Source organism: Ambystoma mexicanum, chromosome 1p (assembly GCF_040938575.1).
Source record: "Ambystoma mexicanum isolate Mex_15411 chromosome 1p, UKY_AmexF1_1, whole genome shotgun sequence".
Lineage (NCBI taxonomy): Eukaryota > Metazoa > Chordata > Amphibia > Caudata > Ambystomatidae > Ambystoma > Ambystoma mexicanum.
Window position 1 is genome coordinate 1,254,420,578 of NC_090921.1, and position 24,151 is coordinate 1,254,444,728.

Sequence of the window (24,151 nt, forward strand, 5' to 3'; positions counted from 1 at the left end):
AAAACACTTTTTCCGCAGATTTCACTCGACGCACCCATCGAAACACGCCCCCAACAACACATGGCCTACCGTCACGCATTCCCAAAGGCGTCCCGATGAAAACGGTACCTCACATGTGTGGGTGCACCTACCTGGCTGCCAAGGGGAAAGCCTAAAACACAAGTAACCCCAAGTCTGTTTTCAGAGCGAAATCTCAGACATTCTGCCGACCGGCACAACGTACAGATATGGCCCTCGGGTGTCCAAGCCACCGAGGAAAAAAGGGAACCCCATGCATTTCCGAAAAGAGGACACCCGTGGGAATACGCAGAGGTATGATTTGCGCACATCGCCCTAGAATTTTTTACCCAGACAGCCCCGCAAAGTCTGAAATGTCGGGAAAAAAACACTTTTTACGCACATTTCGCTCGACGCACCCATCGAAACACGCCCCCAACAACACATGGCCTACCGTCACGCGTTCCCACAGGTGTCCCTATGAAAACGGTACCTCACATGTGTGGGTGCACCTACCTGGCTGCCAAGGGGAAAGCCTAAAACACAAGTAACCCCAAGTCTGTTTTCAGAGGGAAATCTCAGACATTCTGCCGACCGGCACAACGTAGAGATATGGGCCTCGGGTGTCCAAGCCACCGAGGAAAACAGGGAACCCCATGCATTTCCGAAAAGAGGACACCCGTGGGAATCCGCAGAGGTATGATTTGCGCACATTGCCCCAGAATTAATTACCCAGACAGCCCTGCAAAGTCTGAAATGTGGGGAAAAAAACGCTTTTTCCGCACATTTTGCTCGACGCACCCATCGAAACACGCCCCCAACAACACATGGCCTACCGTCACGCATTCCCACAGGTGTCCCGATGAAAACGGTACCTCACATGTGTGGGTGCACCTACCTGGCTGCCAAGGGGAAAGCCTAAAACACCAGTAACCCAAGTCTGTTTTCAGAGCGAAATCTCAGACATTCTGCCGACCGGCACAACGTACAGATATGGGCCTCGGGTGTCCAAGCCACCAAGGAAAACGGGGAACCCCATGCATTTCCGAAAAGAGGACACCCATGGGAATCCGCAGAGGTATGATTTGCGCACATCGCCCCAGATTTTATTACCCAGACAGCCCCGTAAAGTCCGAAAAATCGGGAAAAAAACGCTTTTTCCGCACATTTTGCTCAACGCACCCATCGAAACACGCCCCCAACAACACATGGCCTACCGTCCCGCGTTCCCACAGGTGTCCCGATTAAAACGGTACCTCACATGCGTGGGTGCACCTACCTGGCTGGCAAGGGGCAAGCTGAAAACGCAAGCAACCCCCAGTCTGTTTGCAGAGGGGAATCTCAGCCATTCTGCCGACCGGCACAACATACAGATATGGGCCTCGGGTGTCCAAGCCACCGAGGAAAACAGGGAACCCGATGCATTTCCGAAAAGAGGACACCCGTGGGAATCCGCAGAGGTATGATTTGCGCACATCGCCCCAGAATTTATTATCCAGACACCCCCGCAAAGTCCGAAATGTGGGGAAAAAAACGCATTTTCTGCACATTTCGCTCGGCGCACCCATAGAAACACGCCCCCAACAACACATGGCCTACCGTCCCACTTTCCCACAGGTGTCCCGATGAAAACGGTACCTCACATGCGTGGGTGCACCTACCTGGCTGGCAAGGGGCAAGCCGAAAACGCAAGCAACCCCCAGCCTGTTTTCAGAGGGGAATCTCAGCCATTCTGCCGACCGGTACAACGTACAGGTATGGGCCGCGGGTGTCCAAGCCACCGAGGAAAACCCATGCATTTCCGAAAAGAGGACACCCGTGGGAATCCGCAGAGGTATGATTTGCGCACATCACCCCAGATTTTATTACCCAGACAGCCCCGCAAAGTCCAAAAAGTCGGGGAAAAAACGCTTTTTCCGCACATTTTGCTCGACGCACCCATCGAAACACGCCCCAACAACACATGGCCTACCGTCACACGTTCCCACAGGTGTCCCAATGAAAACGGTACCTCACATGTGTGGGTGCACCTACCTAGCCGCCAAGGGGAAAGCCTAAAACACAAGTAACCCCAAGTCTGTTTTCAGAGGGAAATCTCAGACATTCTGCCGACCGGCACAACGTACAGATATGGGCCTCGGGTGTCCAAGCCACCGAGGAAAACAGGGAACCCCATGCATTTCCGAAAAGAGGACACCCGTGGGAATCCGCAGAGGTATGATTTGCGCACATCGCCCTGGAATTTTTTACCCAGACAGCCCCGCAAAGTCCGAAATGTCGGGAAAAAAACACTTTTTACGCACATTTCGCTCGACGCACCCATCGAAACATGCCCCCAACAACACATGGCCTACCGTCACGCATTCCCACAGGTGTCCCGATGAAAACGGTACCTCACATGTGTGGGTGCACCTACCTGGCCGCCAAGGGGAAAGCCTAAAACACAAGTAACCCCAAGTCTGTTTTCAGAGGGAAATCTCAGACATTCTGCCGACCGGCACAACGTACAGATATGGGCCTCGGGTGTCCAAGCCACCGAGGAAAACAGGGAACCCCATGCATTTCCGAAAAGAGGACACCCGTGGAAATCTGCAGAGGTATGATTTGCGCACATTGCCCCAGAATTAATTACCCAGACAGCCCTGCAAAGTCTGAAATGTGGGGAAAAAAACGCTTTTTCCGCACATTTCGCTCGACGCACCCATCGAAACACGCCCCCAACAACACATGGCCTACCGTCACGCGTTCCCACAGGTGTCCTGATGAAAACGGTACCTCACATGTGTGGGTGCACCTACCTGGCCGCCAAGGGGAAAGCCTAAAACACCAGTAACCCAAGTCTGTTTTCAGAGCGAAATCTCAGACATTCTGCCGACCGGCACAACGTACAGATATGGGCCTCGGGTGTCCAAGCCACCGAGGAAAACAGGGAACCCCATGCATTTCCAAAAAGAGGACACCCGTGGGAATCCGCAGAGGTATGATTTGCGCACATTGCCCCAGAATTAATTAACCAGACAGCCCTGCAAAGTCTGAAATGTGGGGAAAAAAACGCTTTTTCTGCACATTTCGCTCGACGCACCCATCGAAACACGCCCCCAACAACACATGGCCTACCGTCACGCGTTCCCACAGGTGTCCTGATGAAAACGGTACCTCACATGTGTGGGTGCACCTACCTGGCCGCCAAGGGGAAAGCCTAAAACACCAGTAACCCAAGTCTGTTTTCAGAGCGAAATCTCAGACATTCTGCCGACCGGAACAACGTACAGATATGGGCCTCGGGTGTCCAAGCCACCAAGGAAAACGGGGAACCCCATGCATTTCCGAAAAGAGGACACCCATGGGAATCCGCAGAGGTATGATTTGCGCACATCGCCCCAGAATTGTTTACCCAGAGAGCCCCGCAAAGTCCGAAATGTGTGGAAAAAAAACACTTTTTCCGCAGATTTCACTCGACGCACCCATCGAAACACGCCCCCAACAACACATGGCCTACCGTCACGCGTTCCCACAGGTGTCCCGATGAAAACGGTACCTCACATGTGTGGGTGCACCTACCTGGCCGCCAAGGGGAAAGCCTAAAACACAAGTAACCCCAAGTCTATTTTCAGAGGGAAATCTCAGACATTCTGCCGACCGGCACAACGTACAGATATGGGCCTCGGGTGTCCAAGCCACCGAGGAAAACAGGGAACCCCATGCATTTCCGAAAAGAGGACACCCGTGGGAATACGCAGAGGTATGATTTGCGCACATCGCCCTAGAATTTTTTACCCAGACAGCCCCGCAAAGTCCGAAATGTCGGGAAAAAAACACCGTGGGAATCCGCAGAGGTATGATTTGCGCACATTGCCCCAGAATTTATTACCCAGACAGCCCTGCAAAGTCTGAAATGTGGGGAAAAAATGCTTTTTCCGCACATTTTGCTCGACGCACCCATCGAAACACGCCCCAACAACACATGGCCTACCGTCACGCGTTCCCACAGGTGCCCCGATGAAAACGGTGCCTCACATGTGTGGGTGCACCTACCTGGCCGCCAAGGGGAAAGCCTAAAACACAAGTAACCCTAAGTCTGTTTTCAGAGCGAAATCTCAGACATTCTGCCGACCGGCACAACGTACAGATATTGGCCTCGGGTGTCCAAGCCACCAAGGAAAACAGGAAACCCAATGCATTTCCGAAAAGAGGACACCCGTGGGAATCCGCAGAGGTATGATTTGTGCACATTGCCCCAGAATTTATTACCCAGACATCCCTGCAAAGTCCGAAATGTGGGAAAAAAAACGCTTTTTCCGCACATTTCGCTCGACGCACCCATCGAAACAAGCCCCCAACAACACATGGCCTACCGTCACTTGTTCCCACAGGTGTCCCGATGAAAACGGTACCTCACATGTGTGGGTGCACCTACCTGGCCGCCAAGGGGAAAGCCTAAAACACAAGTAACCCCAAGTCTGTTTTCAGAGCGAAATCTCAGACATTCTGCCGACCGGCACAACGTACAGATATTGGCCTCGGGTGTCCAAGCCACCAAGGAAAACAGGGAACCCAATGCATTTCCGAAAAGAGGACACCCGTGGGAATCCGCAGAGGTATGATTTGTGCACATCGCCCCAAAATTTATTACCCAGACATCCCTGCAAAGTCCGAAATGTGGGGAAAAAAATGCTTTTTCCGCACATTTCGCTCGACGCACCCATCGAAACAAGCCCCCAACAACACATGGCCTACCGTCACTTGTTCCCACAGGTTTCCCGATGAAAACGGTACCTCACATGTGTGGGTGCACCTACCTGGCCGCCAAGGGGAAAGCCTAAAACACAAGTAACCCCAAGTCTGTTTTCAGAGCGAAATCTCAGACATTCTGCCGACCGGCACAACGTGCAGATATGGCCCTCGGGTGTCCAAGCCACCGAGGAAAACAGGGATCCCCATGCATTTCCGAAAAGAGGACACCCGTGGGAATCCGCAGAGGTATGATTTGTGCACATCGCCCCAGAATTTATTACCCAGACAGCCCTGCAAAGTCCGAAAATGTGGGGAAAAAAACGCTTTTTCCGCACATTCTGCTCGACGCACCCATCGAAACACGCCCCCAACAACACAGGGCCTACTTCCACGCGTTCCCACAGGTGTCCCGATGAAAACGGTACCTCATATGTGTGGGTGCACCTACCTGGCTGCCAAGGGGCAAGCCGAAAATGCAAGCAACCCCCAGTCTGTCTGCAGAGGGGAATCTCAGCCATTCTGCCGACCGGTACAACGTACAGATATGGGCCTCGGGTGTCCAAGCCACCAAGGAAAACAGGGAACCCCATGCATTTCCGAAAAGAGGACACCCGTGGGAATCCGCAGAGGTATGATTTGCGCACATCGCCCCAAAATTTATTACCCAGACAGCGCTGCAAAGTCCGAAATGTGGGGAAAAAAACGCTTTTTCCGCACATTTCGCTCGACGCACCCATCGAAACAAGCCCCCAACAACACATGGCCTACCGTCCCCCTTTCCCACAGGTGCCCCGATGAAAACGGTACCTCACATGTGTGGGTGCACCTACCTGGCCGCCAAGGGGAAAGCCTAAAACACAAGTAACCCCAAGTCTGTTTTCAGAGCGAAATCTCAGACATTCTGCCGACCGGCACAACGTACAGATATGGGCCTCGGGTGTCCAAGCCACCGAGGAAAACAGGGAACCCCATGCATTTCTGAAAAGAGGACACCCGTGGGAATCCGCAGAGGTATGATTTGCGCACATCGACCCAGAATTTTTTACCCAGACAGCCCTGCAAAGTCCGAAAAGTGGGAAAAAAAATGCTTTTTCTGCACATTTTGCTCGACGCACCCATCGAAACACGCCCCCAACAACACATGGCCTACCGTCACGCTTTCCCACAGGTGTCCCGATGAAAACGGTACCATACATGTGTGGGTGCACCTACCTGGCCGCCAAGGGGAAAGCCTAAAACACAAGTAACCCCAAGTCTGTTTTCAGAGCGAAATCTCAGACATTCTGCCGACCGGCACAACGTGCAGATATGGCCCTCGGGTGTCCAAGCCACCGAGGAAAACAGGGATCCCCATGCATTTCCGAAAAGAGGACACCCGTGGGAATCCGCAGAGGTATGATTTGTGCACATCGCCCCAGAATTTATTACCCAGACAGCCCTGCAAAGTCCGAAAATGTGGGGAAAAAAACGCTTTTTCCGCACATTCTGCTCGACGCACCCATCGAAACACGCCCCCAACAACACAGGGCCTACTTCCACGCGTTCCCACAGGTGTCCCGATGAAAACGGTACCTCATATGTGTGGGTGCACCTACCTGGCTGCCAAGGGGCAAGCCGAAAATGCAAGCAACCCCCAGTCTGTCTGCAGAGGGGAATCTCAGCCATTCTGCCGACCGGTACAACGTACAGATATGGGCCTCGGGTGTCCAAGCCACCAAGGAAAACAGGGAACCCCATGCATTTCCGAAAAGAGGACACCCGTGGGAATCCGCAGAGGTATGATTTGCGCACATCGCCCCAAAATTTATTACCCAGACAGCGCTGCAAAGTCCGAAATGTGGGGAAAAAAACGCTTTTTCCGCACATTTCGCTCGACGCACCCATCGAAACAAGCCCCCAACAACACATGGCCTACCGTCCCCCTTTCCCACAGGTGCCCCGATGAAAACGGTACCTCACATGTGTGGGTGCACCTACCTGGCCGCCAAGGGGAAAGCCTAAAACACAAGTAACCCCAAGTCTGTTTTCAGAGCGAAATCTCAGACATTCTGCCGACCGGCACAACGTACAGATATGGGCCTCGGGTGTCCAAGCCACCGAGGAAAACAGGGAACCCCATGCATTTCTGAAAAGAGGACACCCGTGGGAATCCGCAGAGGTATGATTTGCGCACATCGACCCAGAATTTTTTACCCAGACAGCCCTGCAAAGTCCGAAAAGTGGGAAAAAAAATGCTTTTTCTGCACATTTTGCTCGACGCACCCATCGAAACACGCCCCCAACAACACATGGCCTACCGTCACGCTTTCCCACAGGTGTCCCGATGAAAACGGTACCATACATGTGTGGGTGCACCTACCTGGCCGCCAAGGGGAAAGCCTAAAACACAAGTAACCCCAAGTCTGTTTTCAGAGCGAAATCTCAGACATTCTGCCGACCGGCACAACGTACAGATATGGCCCTCGGGTGTCCAAGCCACCTAGGAAAACAGGGAACCCCATGCATTTCCGAAAAGAGGACACCCGTGGGAATACGCAGAGGTATGATTTTCGCACATCGCCCCAGATTTTATTACCCAGACAGCCCCGCAAAGTCCGAAAAGTCGGGAAAAAAACGCTTTTTCCGCACATTTTGCTTGACGCACCCATCGAAACACGCCCCCAACAACAAATGGCCTACCGTCACACGTTCCCACAGGTGTCCCAATGAAAACGGTACCTCACATGTGTGGGTGCACCTACCTGGCCGCCAAGGGGAAAGCCTAAAACACAAGTAACCCCAAGTCTGTTTTCAGAGGGAAATCTCAGACATTCTGCCGACCGGCACAACGTACAGATATGGGCCTCGGGTGTCCAAGCCACCGAGGAAAACAGGGAACCCCATGCATTTCCGAAAAGAGGACACCCGTGGGAATCCGCAGAGGTATGATTTGCGCACATCGCCCCAGAATTTATTACCCAGACAGCCCTGCAAAGTCCGAAATGTGGGCAAAAAAACTCTTTTTCCGCACATTTCACTCGACGCACCCATCGAAACACGCCCCCAACAACACATGGTCTACCATCACACGTTCCCACAGGTGTCCCGATGTAAACGGTACCTCACATGTGTGGGTGCACCTACCTGGCCGCCAAGGGGAAAGCCTAAAACACAAGTAACCCCAAGTCTGTTTTCAGAGCGAAATCTCAGACATTCTGCCGACCGGCACAACGTACAGATATGGGCCTCGGGTGTCCAAGCCACCGAGGAAAACAGGGAACCCCATGCATTTCCAAAAAGAGGACACCCGTGGGAATCCGCAGAGGTATGATTTGCGCACATTGCCCCAGAATTAATTAACCAGACAGCCCTGCAAAGTCTGAAATGTGGGGAAAAAAACGCTTTTTCCGCACATTTCGCTCGACGCACCCATCGAAACACGCCCCCAACAACACATGGCCTACCGTCACGCGTTCCCACAGGTGTCCTGATGAAAACGGTACCTCACATGTGTGGGTGCACCTACCTGGCCGCCAAGGGGAAAGCCTAAAACACCAGTAACCCAAGTCTGTTTTCAGAGCGAAATCTCAGACATTCTGCCGACCGGCACAACGTACAGATATGGGCCTCGGGTGTCCAAGCCACCGAGGAAAACAGGGAACCCCATGCATTTCCGAAAAGAGGACACCCGTGGGAATCCGCAGAGGTATGATTTGCGCACATTGCCCCAGAATTAATTACCCAGACAGCCCTGCAAAGTCTGAAATGTGGGGAAAAAAACGCTTTTTCCACACATTTCGCTCGGCGCACCCATAGAAACACGCCCCCAACAACACATGGCTTACCGTCCCGCGTTCCAACACGTGTCCCGATGAAAACGGTACCTCACATGCGTGGGTGCACCTACCTGGCTGGCAAGCCGAAAACGCAAGCAACCCCAAGCCTGTTTGCAGAGGGGAATCTCAGCCATTCTGCCGACCAGCACAACATACAGATATGGGCCTCGGGTGTCCAAGCCTCCAAGGAAAACAGGGAACCCCATGCATTTCCGAAAAGAGGACACCCGTGGGAATCCGCAGAGGTATGATTTGCGCACATCGCCCCAGATTTTATTACCCAGACAGCCCCGCAAAGTCCGAAAAGTCGGGAAAAAAACGCTTTTTCCGCACATTTTGCTCGACGCACCCATCGAAACACGCCCCCAACAACAAATGGCCTACCGTCACACGTTCCCACAGGTGTCCCAATGAAAATGGTACCTCACATGTGTGGGTGCACCTACCTAGCCGCCAAGGGGAAAGCCTAAAACACAAGTAACCCCAAGTCTGTTTTCAGAGGGAAATCTCAGACATTCTGCCGACCGGCACAACGTACGGATATGGGCCTCGGGTGTCCAAGCCACCGAGGAAAACAGGGAACCCCATGCATTTCCGAAAAGAGGACACCCGTGGGAATCCGCAGAGGTATGATTTGCGCACATCGCCCCAGAATTTATTACCCAGACAGCCCTGCAAAGTCCGAAATGTGGGCAAAAAAACTCTTTTTCCGCACATTTCACTCGACGCACCCATCGAAACACGCCCCCAACAACACATGGCCTACTGTCACGCGTTTCCACAGGTGTCCCAATGAAAACGGTACCTCACATGTGTGGGTGCACCTACCTGGCCGCCGAGGGGAAAGCCTAAAACACAAGTAACCCCAAGTCTGTTTTCAGAGCGAAATCTCAGACATTCTGCCGACCGGCACAACGTACAGATATGGGCCTCGGGTGTCCAAGCCACCGAGGAAAACAGGGAACCCCATGCATTTCCGAAAAGAGGACACCCGTGGGAATCTGCAGAGGTATGATTTGCGCACATCGCCCCAGAATTTTTTACCCAGACAGCCCCGCAAAGTCCGAAATGTCGGGAAAAAAACACTTTTTCCGCACATTTCGCTCGACGCACCCATCAAAACACGCCCCCAACAACACATGGTCTACCGTCACACGTTCCCACAGGTGTTCCGATGAAAACGGTACCTCACATGTGTGGGTGCACCTACCTGGCCGCCAACGGGAAAGCCTAAAACACAAGTAACCCCAAGTCTGTTTTCATGGCGAAATCTCAGACATTCTGCCGACCGGCACAACGTACAGATTTGGGCCTCGGGTGTCCAAGCCACCAAGGAAAACAGGGAAACCCATGCATTTCCAAAAAGAGGACACCCGTGGGAATCCGCAGAGGTATGATTTGCGCACATCGCCCCAGAATTGTTTACCCAGAGAGCCCCGCAAAGTCCGAAATGTGTGGAAAAAAAACACTTTTTCCGCAGATTTCACTCGACGCACCCATCGAAACACGCCCCCAACAACACATGGCCTACCGTCACGCATTCCCACAGGGGTCCCGATGAAAACGGTACCTCACATGTGTGGGTGCACCTACCTGGCTGCCAAGGGGAAAGCCTAAAACACAAGTAACCCCAAGTCTGTTTTCAGAGCGAAATCTCAGACATTCTGCCGACCGGCACAACGTACAGATATGGCCCTCGGGTGTCCAAGCCACCGAGGAAAACAGGGAACCCCATGCATTTCCGAAAAGAGGACACCTGTGGGAATACGCAGAGGTATGATTTGCGCACATCGCCCTAGAATTTTTTACCCAGACAGCCCCGCAAAGTCCGAAATGTCGGGAAAAAAACACTTTTTACGCACATTTTGCTCGACGCACCCATGGAAACACGCCCCCAACAACACATGGCCTACCGTCACGCGTTCCCACAGGTGTCCTGATGAAAACGGTACCTCACATGTGTGGGTGCACCTACCTGGCCGCCAAGGGGAAAGCCTAAAACACCAGTAACCCAAGTCTGTTTTCAGAGCGAAATCTCAGACATTCTGCCGACCGGCACAACGTACAGATATGGGCCTCGGGTGTCCAAGCCACCGAGGAAAACAGGGAACCCCATGCATTTCCGAAAAGAGGACACCCGTGGGAATCTGCAGAGGTATGATTTGCGCACATTGCCCCAGAATTAATTACCCAGACAGCCCTGCAAAGTCTGAAATGTGGGGAAAAAAACGCTTTTTCCGCACATTTCGCTCGGCGCACGCATAGAAACACGCCCCCAACAACACATGGCCTACCGTCCCGCGTTCCAACACGTGTCCCGATGAAAACGGTACCTCACATGCGTGGGTGCACCTACCTGGCTGGCAAGGGGCAAGCCGAAAACGCAAGCAACCCCCAGCCTGTTTGCAGAGGGGAATCTCAGCCATTCTGCCGACCAGCACAACATACAGATATGGGCCTCGGGTGTCCAAGCCTCCAAGGAAAACAGGGAACCCCATGCATTTCCGAAAAGAGGACACCCGTGGGAATCCGCAGAGGTATGATTTGCGCACATCGCCCCAGATTTTATTACCCAGACAGCCCCGCAAAGTCCGAAAAGTCGGGAAAAAAACGCTTTTTCCGCACATTTTGCTTGACGCACCCATCGAAACACGCCCCCAACAACAAATGGCCTACCGTCACACGTTCCCACAGGTGTCCCAATGAAAACGGTACCTCACATGTGTGGGTGCACCTACCTAGCCGCCAAGGGGAAAGCCTAAAACACAAGTAACCCCAAGTCTGTTTTCAGAGGGAAATCTCAGACATTCTGCCGACCGGCACAACGTACGGATATGGGCCTCGGGTGTCCAAGCCACCGAGGAAAACAGGGAACCCCATGCATTTCCGAAAAGAGGACACCCGTGGGAATCCGCAGAGGTATGATTTGCGCACATCGCCCCAGAATTTATTACCCAGACAGCCCTGCAAAGTCCGAAATGTGGGCAAAAAAACTCTTTTTCCGCACATTTCACTCGACGCACCCATCGAAACACGCCCCCAACAACACATGGTCTACCATCACACGTTCCCACAGGTGTCCCGATGTAAACGGTACCTCACATGTGTGGGTGCACCTACCTGGCCGCCAAGGGGAAAGCCTAAAACACAAGTAACCCCAAGTCTTTTTTCATGGCGAAATCTCAGACATTCTGCCGACCGGCACAACGTACAGATTTGGGCCTCGGGTGTCCAAGCCACCAAGGAAAACAGGGAAACCCATGCATTTCCGAAAAGAGGACACCCGTGGGAATCCGCAGAGGTATGATTTGCGCACATCGCCCCAGAATTGTTTACCCAGAGAGCCCCGCAAAGTCCGAAATGTGTGGAAAAAAACACTTTTTCCGCAGATTTCACTCGACGCACCCATCGAAACACGCCCCCAACAACACATGGCCTACCGTCACGCATTCCCAAAGGGGTCCCGATGAAAACAGTACCTCACATTTGTGGGTGCACCTACCTGGCTGCCAAGGGGAAAGCCTAAAACACAAGTAACCCCAAGTCTGTTTTCAGAGCGAAATCTCAGACATTCTGCCGACCGGCACAACGTACAGATATGGCCCTCGGGTGTCCAAGCCACCGAGGAAAAAAGGGAACCCCATGCATTTCCGAAAAGAGGACACCCGTGGGAATACGCAGAGGTATGATTTGCGCACATCGCCCTAGAATTTTTTACCCAGACAGCCCCGCAAAGTCTGAAATGTCGGGAAAAAAACACTTTTTACGCACATTTCGCTCGACGCACCCATCGAAACACGCCCCCAACAACACATGGCCTACCGTCACGCGTTCCCACAGGTGTCCCTATGAAAACGGTACCTTACATGTGTGGGTGCACCTACCTGGCCGCCAAGGGGAAAGCCTAAAACACAAGTAACCCCAAGTCTGTTTTCAGAGGGAAATCTCAGACATTCTGCCGACCGGCATAACGTACAGATATGGGCCTCGGGTGTCCAAGCCACCGAGGAAAACAGGGAACCCCATGCATTTCCGAAAAGAGGACACCCGTGGGAATCCGCAGAGGTATGATTTGCGCACATTGCCCCAGAATTAATTACCCAGACAGCCCTGCAAAGTCTGAAATGTGGGGAAAAAAACGCTTTTTCCGCACATTTTGCTCGACGCACCCATCGAAACACGCTCCCAACAACACATGGCCTACCGTCACGCATTCCCACAGGTGTCCCGATGAAAACGGTACCTCACATGTGTGGGTGCACCTACCTGGCCGCCAAGGGGAAAGCCTAAAACACCAGTAACCCAAGTCTGTTTTCAGAGCGAAATCTCAGACATTCTGCCGACCGGCACAACGTACAGATATGGGCCTCGGGTGTCCAAGCCACCGAGGAAAACAGGGAACCCCATGCATTTCCGAAAAGAGGACACCCGTGGGAATCCGCAGAGGTATGATTTGCGCACATTGCCCCAGAATTAATTACCCAGACAGCCCCGCAAAGTCCGAAATGTCGGGAAAAAAACACTTTTTCCGCACATTTCGCTCGACGCACCCATCAAAACACGCCCCCAACAACACATGGTCTACCGTCACACGTTCCCACAGGTGTCCCGATGAAAACGGTACCTCACATGTGTGGGTGCACCTACCTGGCCGCCAACGGGAAAGCCTAAAACACAAGTAACCCCAAGTCTGTTTTCATGGCGAAATCTCAGACATTCTGCCGACCGGCACAACGTACAGATTTGGGCCTCGGGTGTCCAAGCCACCAAGGAAAACAGGGAAACCCATGCATTTCCGAAAAGAGGACACCCGTGGGAATCCGCAGAGGTATGATTTGCGCACATCGCCCCAGAATTGTTTACCCAGAGAGCCCCGCAAAGTCCGAAATGTGTGGAAAAAAAACACTTTTTCCGCAGATTTCACTCGACGCACCCATCGAAACACGCCCCCAACAACACATGGCCTACCGTCACGCATTCCCACAGGGGTCCCGATGAAAACGGTACCTCACATGTGTGGGTGCACCTACCTGGCTGCCAAGGGGAAAGCCTAAAACACAAGTAACCCCAAGTCTGTTTTCAGAGCGAAATCTCAGACATTCTGCCGACCGGCACAACGTACAGATATGGCCCTCGGGTGTCCAAGCCACCGAGGAAAACAGGGAACCCCATGCATTTCCGAAAAGAGGACACCTGTGGGAATACGCAGAGGTATGATTTGCGCACATCGCCCTAGAATTTTTTACCCAGACAGCCCCGCAAAGTCCGAAATGTCGGGAAAAAAACACTTTTTACGCACATTTCGCTCGACGCACCCATGGAAACACGCCCCCAACAACACATGGCCTACCGTCACGCGTTCCCACAGGTGTCCTGATGAAAACGGTACCTCACATGTGTGGGTGCACCTACCTGGCCGCCAAGGGGAAAGCCTAAAACACCAGTAACCCAAGTCTGTTTTCAGAGCGAAATCTCAGACATTCTGCCGACCGGCACAACGTACAGATATGGGCCTCGGGTGTCCAAGCCACCGAGGAAAACAGGGAACCCCATGCATTTCCGAAAAGAGGACACCCGTGGGAATCTGCAGAGGTATGATTTGCGCACATTGCCCCAGAATTAATTACCCAGACAGCCCTGCAAAGTCTGAAATGTGGGGAAAAAAACGCTTTTTCCGCACATTTCGCTCGGCGCACGCATAGAAACACGCCCCCAACAACACATGGCCTACCGTCCCGCGTTCCAACACGTGTCCCGATGAAAACGGTACCTCACATGCGTGGGTGCACCTACCTGGCTGGCAAGGGGCAAGCCGAAAACGCAAGCAACCCCCAGCCTGTTTGCAGAGGGGAATCTCAGCCATTCTGCCGACCAGCACAACATACAGATATGGGCCTCGGGTGTCCAAGCCTCCAAGGAAAACAGGGAACCCCATGCATTTCCGAAAAGAGGACACCCGTGGGAATCCGCAGAGGTATGATTTGCGCACATCGCCCCAGATTTTATTACCCAGACAGCCCCGCAAAGTCCGAAAAGTCGGGAAAAAAACGCTTTTTCCGCACATTTTGCTTGACGCACCCATCGAAACACGCCCCCAACAACAAATGGCCTACCGTCACACGTTCCCACAGGTGTCCCAATGAAAACGGTACCTCACATGTGTGGGTGCACCTACCTAGCCGCCAAGGGGAAAGCCTAAAACACAAGTAACCCCAAGTCTGTTTTCAGAGGGAAATCTCAGACATTCTGCCGACCGGCACAACGTACGGATATGGGCCTCGGGTGTCCAAGCCACCGAGGAAAACAGGGAACCCCATGCATTTCCGAAAAGAGGACACCCGTGGGAATCCGCAGAGGTATGATTTGCGCACATCGCCCCAGAATTTATTACCCAGACAGCCCTGCAAAGTCCGAAATGTGGGCAAAAAAACTCTTTTTCCGCACATTTCACTCGACGCACCCATCGAAACACGCCCCCAACAACACATGGTCTACCATCACACGTTCCCACAGGTGTCCCGATGTAAACGGTACCTCACATGTGTGGGTGCACCTACCTGGCCGCCAAGGGGAAAGCCTAAAACACAAGTAACCCCAAGTCTTTTTTCATGGCGAAATCTCAGACATTCTGCCGACCGGCACAACGTACAGATTTGGGCCTCGGGTGTCCAAGCCACCAAGGAAAACAGGGAAACCCATGCATTTCCGAAAAGAGGACACCCGTGGGAATCCGCAGAGGTATGATTTGCGCACATCGCCCCAGAATTGTTTACCCAGAGAGCCCCGCAAAGTCCGAAATGTGTGGAAAAAAACACTTTTTCCGCAGATTTCACTCGACGCACCCATCGAAACACGCCCCCAACAACACATGGCCTACCGTCACGCATTCCCAAAGGGGTCCCGATGAAAACGGTACCTCACATTTGTGGGTGCACCTACCTGGCTGCCAAGGGGAAAGCCTAAAACACAAGTAACCCCAAGTCTGTTTTCAGAGCGAAATCTCAGACATTCTGCCGACCGGCACAACGTACAGATATGGCCCTCGGGTGTCCAAGCCACCGAGGAAAAAAGGGAACCCCATGCATTTCCGAAAAGAGGACACCCGTGGGAATACGCAGAGGTATGATTTGCGCACATCGCCCTAGAATTTTTTACCCAGACAGCCCCGCAAAGTCTGAAATGTCGGGAAAAAAACACTTTTTACGCACATTTCGCTCGACGCACCCATCGAAACACGCCCCCAACAACACATGGCCTACCGTCACGCGTTCCCACAGGTGTCCCTATGAAAACGGTACCTTACATGTGTGGGTGCACCTACCTGGCCGCCAAGGGGAAAGCCTAAAACACAAGTAACCCCAAGTCTGTTTTCAGAGGGAAATCTCAGACATTCTGCCGACCGGCATAACGTACAGATATGGGCCTCGGGTGTCCAAGCCACCGAGGAAAACAGGGAACCCCATGCATTTCCGAAAAGAGGACACCCGTGGGAATCCGCAGAGGTATGATTTGCGCACATTGCCCCAGAATTAATTACCCAGACAGCCCTGCAAAGTCTGAAATGTGGGGAAAAAAACGCTTTTGCCGCACATTTTGCTCGACGCACCCATCGAAACACGCTCCCAACAACACATGGCCTACCGTCACGCATTCCCACAGGTGTCCCGATGAAAACGGTACCTCACATGTGTGGGTGCACCTACCTGGCCGCCAAGGGGAAAGCCTAAAACACCAGTAACCCAAGTCTGTTTTCAGAGCGAAATCTCAGACATTCTGCCGACCGGCACAACGTACAGATATGGGCCTCGGGTGTCCAAGCCACCAAGGAAAACGGGGAACCCCATGCATTTCCGAAAAGAGGACACCCATGGGAATCCGCAGAGGTATGATTTGCGCACATCGCCCCAGATTTTATTACCCAGACAGCCCCGTAAAGTCTGAAAAATCGGGAAAAAAACGCTTTTTCCGCACATTTTGCTCAACGCACCCATCGAAACACGCCCCCAACAACACATGGCCTACCGTCCCGCGTTCCCACAGGTGTCCCGATGAAAACGGTACCTCACATGCGTGGGTGCACCTACCTGGCTGGCAAGGGGCAAGCTGAAAACGCAAGCAACCCCCAGTCTGTTTGCAGAGGGGAATCTCAGCCATTCTGCCGACCGGCACAACATACAGATATGGGCCTCGGGTGTCCAAGCCACCGAGGAAAACAGGGAACCCGATGCATTTCCGAAAAGAGGACACCCGTGGGAATCCGCAGAGGTATGATTTGCGCACATCGCGCCAGAATTTATTACCCAGACACCCCCGCAAAGTCCAAAAAGTCGGGGAAAAAAACGCTTTTTCCGCACATTTTGCTCGACGCACCCATCGAAACACGCCCCAACAACACATGGCCTACCGTCACACGTTCCCACAGGTGTCCCAATGAAAACGGTACCTCACATGTGTGGGTGCACCTACCTAGCCGCCAAGGGGAAAGCCTAAAACACAAGTAACCCCAAGTCTGTTTTCAGAGGGAAATCTCAGACATTCTGCCGACCGGCACAACGTACAGATATGGGCCTCGGGTGTCCAAGCCACCGAGGAAAACAGGGAACCCCATGCATTTCCGAAAAGAGGACACCCGTGGGAATCCGCAGAGGTATGATTTGCGCACATCGCCCTGGAATTTTTTACCCAGACAGCCCGCAAAGTCCGAAATGTCGGGAAAAAAACACTTTTTACGCACATTTCGCTCGACGCACCCATCGAAACACGCCCCCAACAACACATGGCTAACCGTCACGCGTTCCCACAGGTGTCCCGATGAAAACGGTACCTCACATGTGTGGGTGCACCTACCTGGCTGCCAAGGGGAAAGCCTAAAACACAAGTAACCCCAAGTCTGTTTTCAGAGGGAAATCTCAGACATTCTGCCGACCGGCACAACGTACAGATATGGGCCTCGGGTGTCCAAGCCACCGAGGAAAACAGGGAACCCCATGCATTTCCGAAAAGAGGACACCCGTGGAAATCTGCAGAGGTATGATTTGCGCACATTGCCCCAGAATTAATTACCCAGACAGCCCTGCAAAGTCTGAAATGTGGGGAAAAAAACGCTTTTTTCGCACATTTCGCTCGACGCACCCATCGAAACACGCCCCCAACAACACATGGCCTACCGTCACGCGTTCCCACAGGTGTCCTGATGAAAACGGTACCTCACATGTGTGGGTGCACCTACCTGGCCGCCAAGGGGAAAGCCTAAAACACCAGTAACCCAAGTCTGTTTTCAGAGCGAAATCTCAGACATTCTGCCGACCGGCACAACGTACAGATATGGGCCTCGGGTGTCCAAGCCACCGAGGAAAACAGGGAACCCCATGCATTTCCAAAAAGAGGACACCCGTGGGAATCCGCAGAGGTATGATTTGCGCACATTGCCCCAGAATTAATTAACCAGACAGCCCTGCAAAGTCTGAAATGTGGGGAAAAAAACGCTTTTTCCGCACATTTCGCTCGACGCACCCATCGAAACACGCCCCCAACAACACATGGCCTACCGTCACGCGTTCCCACAGGTGTCCTGATGAAAACGGTACCTCACATGTGTGGGTGCACCTACCTGGCCGCCAAGGGGAAAGCCTAAAACACCAGTAACCCAAGTTTGTTTTCAGAGCGAAATTTCAGACATTCTGCCGACCGGCACAACGTACAGATATGGCCCTCGGGTGTCCAAGCCACCAAGGAAAACGGGGAACCCCATGCATTTCCGAAAAGAGGACACCCATGGGAATCCGCAGAGGTATGATTTGCGCACATCGCCCCAGATTTTATTACCCAGACAGCCCCGTAAAGTCCGAAAAATCGGGAAAAAAACGCTTTTTCCGCACATTTTGCTCAACGCACCCATCGAAACACGCCCCCAACAACACATGGCCTACCGTCCCGCGTTCCCACAGGTGTCCCGATGAAAACGGTACTTCACATGCGTGGGTGCACCTACCTGGCTGGCAAGGGGCAAGCTGAAAACGCAAGCAACCCCCAGTCTGTTTGCAGAGGGGAATCTCAGCCATTCTGCCGACCGGCACAACATACAGATATGGGCCTCGGGTGTCCAAGCCACCGAGGAAAACAGGGAACCCGATGCATTTCCGAAAAGAGGACACCGTGGGAATCCGCAGAGGTATGATTTGCGCACATCGACCCAGAATTTTTTACCCAGACAGCCCTGCAAAGTCCGAAATGTCGGGAAAAAAACACTTTTTCCGCACATTTCGCTCGACGCACCCATCAAAACACGCCCCCAACAACACATGGCCTACCATCACGCGTTCCCACAGGTGTCCCGATGAAAACGGTGCCTCACATGCGTGGGTGCACCTACCTGGCTGGCAAGGGGCAAGCCGAAAACGCAAGCAACCCCCAGTCTGTTTTCAGAGGGAAATCTCAGACATTCTGCCGACCGGCACAACGTACAGATATTGGCCTCGGGTGTCCAAGCCACCAAGGAAAACAGGGAACCCAATGCATTTACGAAAAGAGGACACCCGTGGGAATCCGCAGAGGTATGATTTGTGCACATCGCCCCAGAATTTATTACCCAGACATCCCTGCAAAGTCCGAAATGTGGGGAAAAAAACGCTTTTTCCGCACATTTCGCTCGACGTACCCATCGAAACTAGCCCCCAACAACACATGGCCTACCGTCACTTGTTCCCACAGGTGTCCCGATGAAAACGGTACCTCACATGTGTGGGAGCACCTACCTGGCTGCCAAGGGGAAAGCCTAAAACACAAGTAACCCCAAGTCTGTTTTCAGAGCGAAATCTCAGACATTCTGCCGACCGGCACAACGTACAGATATGGCCCTCGGGTGTCCAAGCCACCGAGGAAAACAGGGAACCCCATGCAATTACGAAAAGAGGACACCCGTGGGAATACGCAGAGGTATGATTTGTGCACATCGCCCCAGATTTTATTACCCAGACAGCCCCGCAAGGTCTGAAATGTCGGGAAAAAAATGCCTTTTCCGCACATTTCGCTTGACGCACCCATCGAAATACGCCCCCAACAACACATGGCCTACCGTCACGCGTTCCCACAGGTGTCCCGATGAAAACGGTACCTCACATGTGTGGGTGCACCTACCTGGCCGCCAAGGGGAAAGCCTAAAACACAAGTAACCCCAAGTCTATTTTCAGAGGGAAATCTCAGACATTCTGCCGACCGGCACAACGTACAGATATGGGCCTCGGGTGTCCAAGCCACCGAGGAAAACAGGGAACCCCATGCATTTCCGAAAAGAGGACACCCGTGGGAATCCGCAGAGGTATGATTTGTGCACATCGCCCCAGAATTTATTACCCAGACAGCCCTGCAAAGTCCGAAAATGTGGGGAAAAAAACGCTTTTTCCGCACATTTTGCTCGACGCACCCATAGAAACACGCCCCCAACAACACAGGGCCTACTTCCACGCGTTCCCACAGGTGTCCCGATGAAAACGGTACCTCATATGAGTGGGTGCACCTACCTGGCTGCCAAGGGGCAAGCCGAAAACGCAAGCAACCCCCAGTCTGTTTGCAGAGGGGAATCTCAGCCATTCTGCCGACCGGCACAACGTACAGATATGGGCCTCGGGTGTCCAAGCCACCAAGGAAAACAGGGAACCCCATGCATTTCCGAAAAGAGGACACCCGTGGGAATCCGCAGAGGTATGATTTGCGCACATCGCCCCAGAATTTATTACCCAGACAGCCCTGCAAAGTCCGAAATGTGGGGAAAAAAACGCTTTTTCCGCACATTTCGCTCGACGCACCCATCGAAACAAGCCCCCAACAACACATGGCCTACAGTCCCCCTTTCTCACAGGTGTCCCGATGAAAACGGTACCTCACATGCGTGGGTGCACCTACCTGGCTGGCAAGGGGCAAGCCGAAAACGCAAGCAACCCCTAGTCTGTTTGCAGAAGTGAATCTCAGCCATTCTGCCGACCGGCACAACATACAGATATGGGCCTCGGGTGTCCAAGCCACCAAGGAAAACAGGAAACCCCATGCATTTCCGAAAAGAGGACACCCGTGGGAATCCGCAGAGGTATGATTTGCGCACATTTCCCCAGAATTTATTACCCAGACAGCCCTGCAAAGTCTGAAATGTGGGGAAAAAATGCTTTTTCCGCACATTTTGCTCGACGCACCCATCGAAACACGCCCCAACAACACATGGCCTACCGTCACGCGTTCCCACAGGTGCCCCGATGAAAACGGTGCCTCACATGTGTGGGTGCACCTACCTGGCCGCCAAGGGGAAAGCCTAAAACACAAGTAACCCTAAGTCTGTTTTCAGAGCGAAATCTCAGACATTCTGCCGACCGGCACAACGTACAGATATTGGCCTCGGGTGTCCAAGCCACCAAGGAAAACAGGGAACCCAATGCATTTCCGAAAAGAGGACACCCGTGGGAATCCGCAGAGGTATGATTTGTGCACATCGCCCCAAAATTTATTACCCAGACATCCCTGCAAAGTCCGAAATGTGGGGAAAAAAACGCTTTTTCCGCACATTTCGCTCGACGCACCCATCGAAACAAGCCCCCAACAACACATGGCCTACCGTCACTTGTTCCCACAGGTTTCCCGATGAAAACGGTACCTCACATGTGTGGGTGCACCTACCTGGCCGCCAAGGGGAAAGCCTAAAACACAAGTAACCCCAAGTCTGTTTTCAGAGCGAAATCTCAGACATTCTGCCGACCGGCACAACGTACAGATATGGCCCTCGGGTGTCCAAGCCACAGAGGAAAACAGGGAACCCCATGCAATTACGAAAAGAGGACACCCGTGGGAATACGCAGAGGTATGATTTGTGCACATCGCCCCAGATTTTATTACCCAGACAGCCCCGCAAAGTCCGAAATGTCGGGAAAAAAATGCCTTTTCCGCACATTTCGCTTGACGCACCCATCGAAACACGCCCCCAACAACACATGGCCTACCGTCACGCGTTCCCACAGGTGTCCCGATGAAAACGGTACCTCACATGTGTGGGTGCACCTACCTGGCCGCCAAGTGGAAAGCCTAAAACACAAGTAACCCCAAGTCTATTTTCAGAGGGAAATCTCAGACATTCTGCCGACCCGCACAACGTACAGATATGGGCCTCGGGTGTCCAAGCCACCGAGGAAAACAGGGAACCCCATGCATTTCCGAAAAGAGGACACCCGTGGGAATCCGCAGAGGTATGATTTGTGCACATCGCCCCAGAATTTATTACCCAGACAGCCCTGCAAAGTCCGAAAATGTGGGGAAAAAAACGCTTTTTCCGCACATTTTGCTCGACGCACCCATCGAAACACGCCCCCAACAACACAGGGCCTACTTCCACGCGTTCCCACAGGTGTCCCGATGAAAACGGTACCTCATATGTGTGGGTGCACCTACCTGGCTGCCAAGGGGCAAGCCGAAAATGCAAGCAACCCCCAGTCTGTTTGCAGAAGGGAATCTCAGCCATTCTGCCGACCGGTACAACGTACAGATATGGGCCTCGGATGTCCAAGCCACCAAGGAAAACAGGGAACCCCATGCATTTCCGAAAAGAGGACACCCGTGGGAATCCGCAGAGGTATGATTTGCGCACATCGCCCCAGAATTTATTACCCAGACAGCGCTGCAAAGTCCGAAATGTGGGGAAAAAAACGCTTTTTCCGCACATTTCGCTCGACGCACCCATCGAAACAAGCCCCCAACAACACATGGCCTACCGTCCCCCTTTCCCACAGGTGTCCCGATGAAAACGGTACCTCACATGCGTGGGTGCACCTACCTGGCTGGCAAGGGGCAAGCCGAAAACGCAAGCAACCCCTAGTCTGTTTGCAGAAGGGAATCTCAGCCATTCTGCCGACCGGCACAACATACAGATATGGGCCTCGGGTCTCCAAGCCACCAAGGAAAACAGGAAACCCCATGCATTTCCGAAAAGAGGACACCCGTGGGAATCCGCAGAGGTATGATTTGCGCACATTGCCACAGAATTTATTACCCAGACAGCCCTTCAAAGTCTGAAATGTGGGGAAAAAATGCTTTTTCCGCACATTTTGCTCGACGCACCCATCGAAACACGCCCCAACAACACATGGCCTACCGTCACGCGTTCCCACAGGTGCCCCGATGAAAATGGTACCTCACATGTGTGGGTGCACCTACCTGGCCACCAAGGGGAAAGCCTAAAACACAAGTAACCCCAAGTCTGTTTTCAGAGCGAAATCTCAGACATTCTGCCGACCGGCACAACGTACAGATATTGGCCTCGGGTGTCCAAGCCACCAAGGAAAACAGGGAACCCAATGCATTTCCGAAAAGAGGACACCCGTGGGAATCCGCAGAGGTATGATTTGTGCACATCGCCCCAAAATTTATTACCCAGACATCCCTGCAAAGTCCGAAATGTGGGGAAAAAAACGCTTTTTCCGCACATTTCGCTCGACGCACCCATCGAAACAAGCCCCCAACAACACATGGCCTACCGTCACTTGTTCCCACAGGTTTCCCGATGAAAATGGTACCTCACATGTGTGGGTGCACCTACCTGGCCGCCAAGGGGAAAGCCTAAAACACAAGTAACCCCAAGTCTGTTTTCAGAGCGAAATCTCAGACATTCTGCCGACCGGCACAACGTACAGATATGGCCCTCGGGTGTCCAAGCCACAGAGGAAAACAGGGAACCCCATGCAATTACGAAAAGAGGACACCCGTGGGAATACGCAGAGGTATGATTTGTGCACATCGCCCCAGATTTTATTACCCAGACAGCCCCGCAAAGTCCGAAATGTCGGGAAAAAAATGCCTTTTCCGCACATTTCGCTTGACGCACCCATCGAAACACGCCCCCAACAACACATGGCCTACCGTCACGCGTTCCCACAGGTGTCCCGATGAAAACGGTACCTCACATGTGTGGGTGCACCTACCTGGCCGCCAAGTGGAAAGCCTAAAACACAAGTAACCCCAAGTCTATTTTCAGAGGGAAATCTCAGACATTCTGCCGACCCGCACAACGTACAGATATGGGCCTCGGGTGTCCAAGCCACCGAGGAAAACAGGGAACCCCATGCATTTCCGAAAAGAGGACACCCGTGGGAATCCGCAGAGGTATGATTTGTGCACATCGCCCCAGAATTTATTACCCAGACAGCCCTGCAAAGTCCGAAAATGTGAGGAAAAAAACGCTTTTTCCGCACATTTTGCTCGACGCACCCATCGAAACACGCCCCCAACAACACAGGGCCTACTTCCACGCGTTCCCACAGGTGTCCCGATGAAAACGGTACCTCATATGTGTGGGTGCACCTACCTGGCTGCCAAGGGGCAAGCCGAAAATGCAAGCAACCCCCAGTCTGTTTGCAGAGGGGAATCTCAGCCATTCTGCCGACCGGTACAACGTACAGATATGGGCCTCGGGTGTCCAAGCCACCAAGGAAAACAGGGAACCCCATGCATTTCCGAAAAGAGGACACCCGTGGGAATCCGCAGAGGTATGATTTGCGCACATCGCCCCAGAATTTATTACCCAGACAGCGCTGCAAAGTCCGAAATGTGGGGAAAAAAACGCTTTTTCCGCA